This window comes from Cannabis sativa, chromosome 2 (assembly GCF_029168945.1).
Source record: "Cannabis sativa cultivar Pink pepper isolate KNU-18-1 chromosome 2, ASM2916894v1, whole genome shotgun sequence".
NCBI lineage: Eukaryota > Viridiplantae > Streptophyta > Magnoliopsida > Rosales > Cannabaceae > Cannabis > Cannabis sativa.
Genome location: NC_083602.1, coordinates 63471306 through 63479031, shown reverse-complemented (window position 1 = coordinate 63479031; position 7726 = coordinate 63471306). Strand labels below are relative to the sequence as shown.

The 7726-nt window shown below is 29.1% G+C and overlaps 1 long non-coding RNA gene across 1 annotated transcript; it reads right to left on the bottom strand.

The window, feature by feature from the left end:
* Positions 1–1928: 1928 nt before the first annotated feature.
* LOC115718703 (uncharacterized) lies at positions 1929–7385 on the bottom strand. Its single transcript, XR_004012007.2, has 4 exons — positions 7206–7385; positions 6470–6531; positions 6216–6295; positions 1929–2222 (listed from the first exon to the last, which is right to left on the bottom strand). It is a non-coding gene; the product is annotated as an uncharacterized LOC115718703 (long non-coding RNA).
* Between the last annotated feature and the right edge of the window lie 341 nt (positions 7386–7726).

The window sequence follows — 7726 nt, the reverse complement described above, 5'->3', positions numbered from 1 at the left end:
CTTACTTCCTAAAAATACTTTGTGTTATTCTTGTCAATATCCGAATTCCGACCATAGAAGTTCACATGAGATAGCAAAATGGACAGAAGAACAGCAAAAACTTTCACAAAACTAGTGTTCCTACTCCAGCAAAAATATTGTTATTAGGGAAGAAAATCATCTTACCCTAAACACGATTATCAGATTTATTAGCATATTTCTATCACTCATGTAAAAACATTAAAAACAACATAAAAATATAAAATATTATAAACTATCTTGTATACATATTCAAAAAATTACATTACTATACCTCAATTTATCTAAGTATACATCGTAAATTGAATTATACAATATACATTATTTAATACGATTTACACAAAAAAATTAAATCGGTATAGACAATATACTTTATAGTATACTATATATATACACAAATTTCGAGTAAGTTTCATAATGCAACAAATACTCAAAAAACTAACCTAATAAATAACAAATCAAATGACACTTGCAATATACATATATTCTAAACTATTACGTATACAATTTAACAAACATACATTCCTACACCTAATCTAAGTATACATCCCAAATCAGAGAACATAATATACATGAATTTATACAATATACACACATTTAGTATACAAAAATATGCACAATATACACTAATTTATACAACACACATATAAACATAAATCCTTCTAGACAACAGACCATATTGTATACTATATACACACGAAATGCGAAACGATTATATACTTTAAACCAAAACACAAAAACTTAAACTTGTAAACCACAAATCAAATAATAACTATTATGTATATATTTTAACAATAATACATTACAACAACTACATATAACTATACATCAATATATACAATAAACGTTAACTTATAAAATCTGTATGTAAACTAAAATATTATATACAATACACTTTACCGTATGTTATGTATACATAATGCACAAATCAAATACATAACTAACCCCTAAAGTCACGAACATAAACTAAAAAACAAAGGATGCATATTAATAATAAATAACGTTTGATCAAATAAATTTCTAAATTATATATATATATAAAAGATTAATCTCCAAATATATGATCAATAAACAAAATTAGATGCAACAAAAGTATAGTATACAGTATACAACCTATAATGTACAAAAAAAATACAATAATATAAAACTTATGGTATACAATATCAAAAACACATTCAAACAAACATCAATAAAATTGTAAAAAGAATGAAAAAAAAAGCCCTAAATTATACAACATTAAAATAACATTTAAATAAATTGCAATAAAATTCTAAAAAAATAAATAAATAAATAACCATTAAGTATACAGAAACAAAATCACATTCAACAAACAAAGCAATAAAATCCTAAAATAAATACAAATACAAAAATATTCTCCAACAAAATATTATCTAAACAACAAACTTAAAAAATGAAAATATATCCTAATCATATGAAAAATACACATATATAACAATCGTATAATATACAAACACATTTTTTAAAAATAAAAAATTAAAAAAAATCTAAAGTATGTAGTATCAAAACAAAAAAAAATTTACAAAAATCACATGATATACACAAGCATGCATATTAATGATAAACAAAAGTATATTAACCACCAGATAATGATCAATAAACTAAATCAGATGCAAGAAAGTATAAAATAGAGTATAAATTAAAGAAAAGTACAACCCTATAATATACAAAAAAAACTAAGGCATACAATATAAAAAAGACATTCAAACAAACATCATAAGGTCTTAAAAATGAAAAAAAAAAATCTTAAATTATATAGTATCAAAATCACATTTGAACAAACTGCAATAAAATCTTAAAAATATTAAAAAAAAAACAAAATAAAAAACTATTAAGTATATAAAAACAGAATCACATTCAAAAAATGAAGTAATAAAATTTTAAAACAAATATAAATACAAAAATATACTCTAACAAAAAGTTATTTCAACAATACACTCAAAAACTGAAAATATATCCTAATTATATGAAAAAAGTACATATATAACATTCCTATAATATGCAAACACATTTTTTAAAAATAAAAAATATAGTATACAATAACAAAATAACATTGCTATGCAGTATACTGAAATGTCTATAAAATAAAGAACCATGATTGAAATTGTGAAAAATGTGAGCAAACACGTGAGGTTACAGATGTTGGGGAGTGTGATTGACGCTACAGCTCTGTTCTCTGACATCACCTGCAACGCGTGAACCAAAAACAAAACTAATTAAAGTTAAAACGGCATAAAACAACGGTAAATTTAATAAAACTAAAAAGCATGTTAATACTGAAATTAAATGGACAAAAACGTGTCCAAATGTAAATTATCCTTTTTATAATCTGTCATTCACATTAAGAAAGAGAATAGTAATTACCATTAACAATTGGGTAATTAAATCAACAGGATTCTTTTCCCTAATTTCTCATCCTTGATTAAACACCTTTATTGCTTTCTTTAATTTTCTTGTTTTTCTTTATTTCAAAATCTATCAAAATTATTTATCTACCAAATAGAATCATAAGTCTAATTTAGTAGTATTCAGTTTAATTCCCTGTGGTTTGACCTCACCTGCGTGAGTTTACTACTTGATTACGTGCACTTGCGTATTGTTCATAATTTTCGTAACAACGTTCCCCGAAAAAACTTCTCAGGAGGTCATCCATTCTGAGATTACTCCAAGTCAAGTACACTTAACTCTAGAGTAAGCTCATGATGGGCTACCTGAAAGACAATATGTCCTTCTTGTTCTTAAATGTAATGCGTATGATGTAGCATAAGACTCGTCAAGTATTTTCTCACTTCAATCTCTTTATTCCACTGAGTAAGCTCAAGTATCTGAATTCGATCTTTATTCTTCGATAATCTTCTCTCTACTACTTCATCTTCATTTTTTCCAACGAGTTTGCCCATGAGTAATGTTGACAAATTCTCCCAACTCTAAACTTGGTTTCAATTCTAACCATACTCTCTGCCAATGGCAGAGGAATTTCTCTAACCCTTAGCCCTTCAATTGCCTTAGCACATAGGTAATGACTTTTCCGACTACTATAAAACTCAGCCTAACTTTGTTTTAAAATATCACAGTAACTTACAAATTGCTCATAAATGGTTAAACAACTTAGAATTTGCACAAAAAATGAATCTTTACCTCAAATTTAGAAGGATTTATCCACAAAACCCTTTTACTCTTCTTCCCTAATATCCAACTAACCTTAAGAGGTTTTGTTCTCACTACTTGTTTCATACCACGACAATTTTAAATTACTTCAATCTGTACCCAATCTTTAAAGCCAAAGAAATCTAACATTTCTAATCTGTCAAGTCCATAACTTATCGCTATAGAGTTAATTAATCCAAATATACCATATAGACCATAATACTCATACCGAGTACCCAAAATTAGAGCTAGAAATGTCCACTTCCTAATGCCCAAACTGATAATAATTAGATCAAAGATCAGCTTTAAGGAAAATGATCTTTCCCAAAGTTGATCAGTCTAATCACATATCCTTGATAAAGGATGCTTACCCTAATAGAGCACTTATTCACATTTTGGTTAATCAACACTATTCTCAGTGATTCATCATTTCCCTTTAGCAAATAATCTAATGTACATGAGAATAATTACAAGTTCTGGTATACCACAAATCGTACATATTTACAACTAAATCCTTACATTTAATCTTACTGCTAGCACTCATTATAGGTTTGAGGAACTGACTCTGTCCCTGACATTACTTCAACCGTAAAGTCACTTTCTCGTTGCATCAGTAACCCTGGAAATTCCTAAACATATCTAGAAATCTATGTTCCTCATGTATACTCTCGGTCCCACTGACAACCCCTTCGTATAGACCATCACACCAACTTGTAAAAAGTCTCCCGCTGTTGATGCTAATCCATCAAGATCCAAAATTTCATGTATTCTTCTCCAGAATATGAATGAAATTTGATTCTCTGATTCAAATGTTACTGCTTCTTCCTTGTAGTCACTACTACCCTTGTACTTAACTAGTCATTTCAAACCTCAAATTATATCCCAATATACAGAATTTTTTGTCTAATAAAATAATCCAAACTTTATTATTTAATAAGATAATCAGTGATCACTGTTCTTTAATAAAGTAACTGATCCTCTTCTGATGTCTAGTAAAACAACCATATCTACCCTACTATGGTTTATAGAGTAATAACTCTATCACCCTTACTGTTACTTAATAAAATAACTCTGTAATTCTGGTCATCTAATAATACTACCCCTATATGGCCTACTATCTATGCTCAATGATGAATTTAACCTTACTCACTAAAAGACAATAAATTTTTTATCGGGTAACCGATTATTTTCCTTAGAAGGTATTCAATCATTACAAGTAGATTTACTAATCTTATTTCCATTCTAACATAAAATTCACTTTTCTAATACTTTTAGCTAAAACCCACATCTAAAAGAGCATCTGAATTTTTTTCTCTTTCAATTATTGGGGTTATAACCCGTACCTCAATTGATACCAAAATAGAGACTACCAAGCATCTCTTAGGTATTGTTTTTCATTAATGGTTAGTACTCCATCCATCACGATTCACAAGAGTATCTAGCTCAACCATCTAAACATATATGCATGTTAATTACACCTCAGATTGTGAGCTTCTCCACTTTTCAAGTGAACCTACTTTTTCCCAGATTTTGATTATCACTTTGTATATAAGATTAACCAACCTATCAAATTTAATAACATAACTCGTTATCGTTGTAACATCCCAAACGAATGAAATAAATCCTTTTGTCTCAACTTTGTAAATGATTTCATATTCATCCCTTTACAACTCCTTAGCCAATCTTATATTCCAACTTATAGATTTTGTTTCATGAGCTTCAAACTCAACCTTCCATCAAATGAATGTCTCTTTTGTGGTATAAAATGGCCCAATCCACTTAGTCATCATCTTTAGCTCGCTTGATCCATGAATGGAAAGCAATCATAACCATCTGTTGCTCCACCTTCAACGATTCTGGATCACCTTTAAAGCAAAGAAGTACATTCTTTGTTCTACTTAGACAACCACCTTAAACAACCCCTCATATCCTCCGACCCACTATAACATATCTAAAAATCAATCTATCATTAGTCCAACTTACTACTTAATCAATTCTCTAATTTGTCTCACCAAATAATCTACTTTTTGTTGACGTACATCACTTCATAGTCTGGAGTGATACCAAATTTCCACCTCTCCATCATTTTTAACCTGTCAAACTCTTCGTCAAATCTCTCAAATCACCTTAGATGTGTCGCTCAATACTTCACCAATCATCGAATAGTATCGATATAGCTCTTAAGTAATAACAATGCTAATAAGAATTTTCCCCTAACTATACTTAATAATTAAATACACATTTTCTACCAAGCTTTCTCAATTAGGATATAATCATAATATACCACAAATAATAACTCAACTCATGCTCCTCCAAACATCCTTCTAACAATATCATATAAATAATTAATCACATAGTATGTAAACAAATAAAACTTACTACACCATGAGTTGAGCTTGTCTTCACATCAAATGTACATATCCAGCCAGTCTTCAAGACCTTTAATGTCGTGGTTGCTCTGATACCAAGTTTTAATGCCCTATCTCCTAAGGATGCTACGTCTTTGCTTTTATAAATTAATTTTAATAATAAACTAATAGTTTAAGTAAAATTTTGATTTAATAAAAGTCTTGCTAATTAATTTTGATACATAAAATTCTTGGCATAACTCTTGATTAGGGATCCCCTTTAAAAAAATATTACAAAAGATGCCATTACATTATTTCAATAAATTACACTTTAAAGTTCAGAGCATCATAAAATTTGAATTTCGACCGCTCGGATCCACTTGTCGAATCGACTAATGTGTACATTTGCTAGAGAAGATCTCTGACTCATGGTTGCCCAAACGTTTTCTAATCTTTACATGCACCACATAGCACCAATGAATCACAAAGACTCAACAAGAAAAGTAAAAGTAAAATAACATACATTTAAGGTTGTAGAATTTACCTAATCTTGAAACTTTAATCAAATACCATTCATTCATACAAACTCAGCTAATACCAGATAACCAACACAAATAATCATAAGTATACAAATATCCAGTACTATATATGTACTTTCCTTATAAGATAAGCTATTATCATTACCTTATAAGGTAACCATTTTCCATTATTGCCTTAAAGTAACCTTAATAAGCCTAACCAGTCATCCAAGTCACTGTCATTACCTAATGAAGTAACTGACAAGTAAGAAACCTAACAATAGTTTCAAAAACAAAGTAATGACTCTTTCTTTCAAATTGATGATTACCGTATCTTATATTTGATATTAATCGATTAACAAATGATAATAATCATATCATATCTTAACATGCTATGTAGTACAATTGTACTTTTCTTACCTTTAATCCAAACTCTTCCATGCTGGTCAACCCGAGTGGAGAAATGCTTGACGATCTCGGTCCTATGTCATAACAACGGTAAATCGATAAGTGTCTATTCCAAAATACAATCTAATACTCACATAAAATGATCTAGGATTTTAAACAAAATCTCATAGTATAAACACTCCAAAATAAAACTTATACTTTGGCTTTAAAATATATACCACATTGTAGAGCTCGTCATAAGCTTTGAAACGGTTTATAGAACATCTAAAATGGACACTCGAGTGAAAAGTTATTGCCAAAATACGAATTTCGATCCTCTTGAAAATATCAAAAACAACTAACTGAATTTTCTAATCCTTATGAAAATGGTTAACCGTATTCTATAGGAACCCCCCTCCCCCAAACTTGGGTTTTTCAAAGCTAACTCCTTCTAAATCTATCCAAATGAACTCAAATTTCACGGAACATTTATATACTATCAATAGAACATAACCCAACTAACCGAAATGAAAAACAAAGCATAGATCAAAACTTGCCATTAAATACCAAGCTTTGAGTTCTAAGAACTCTACTTGCTCAGCAACAAAACTAGCTGCAAATTACTCTAAAACAACTCACTAGCTACAACAAATCAAGCTTAAAACATATTTTAACACAAACCTAACCATACAATAGCTAAACTGTAAAAACCCAACTAGAACCAAACCTTTTACCAAAAATCAAAGAGCAAGAAAGAGATGATGGTTACCTTCTAAATCTTGTAATAGAATCCTTCTTCTAATTAAATTCTTAGATGAACAAAGGGAGAATTAGGGTCTGAGTTTTAGTGTTTAGGTATTATTTTCCTTGGCTTTCTCCTACCCGAGCAAAGAAAGAAAGAGGATAAGAATATGGTTTGATTTGTTTTAAGTCTATCAACTCATCAACACTTACCTAATTAATTAAAATACATAAATAAGAAAGCCACTAATTTTCTATTTCCAACTTAGCTTAAAGACAAAGGTTAATTAAAACTTAGAAAAGACTACATTATCCTTAATTTGCTACTTAAATATTTTCTAACCTTGAGGTAATTTGGTCATAACCAATTACCCTGTAACAACCCAAAAATTCAAACTCAACTTAACTTCTCGATTTCATAATACCACAATTAATACTGTTGTGACATTAATGGCCATCTGTCGGGTCTCCATGGTTGCCAGACCTAAAAATATTTTATTTCAAATATGGTACACATAATACCTATATATTCAAACAAAATTTCCGTAA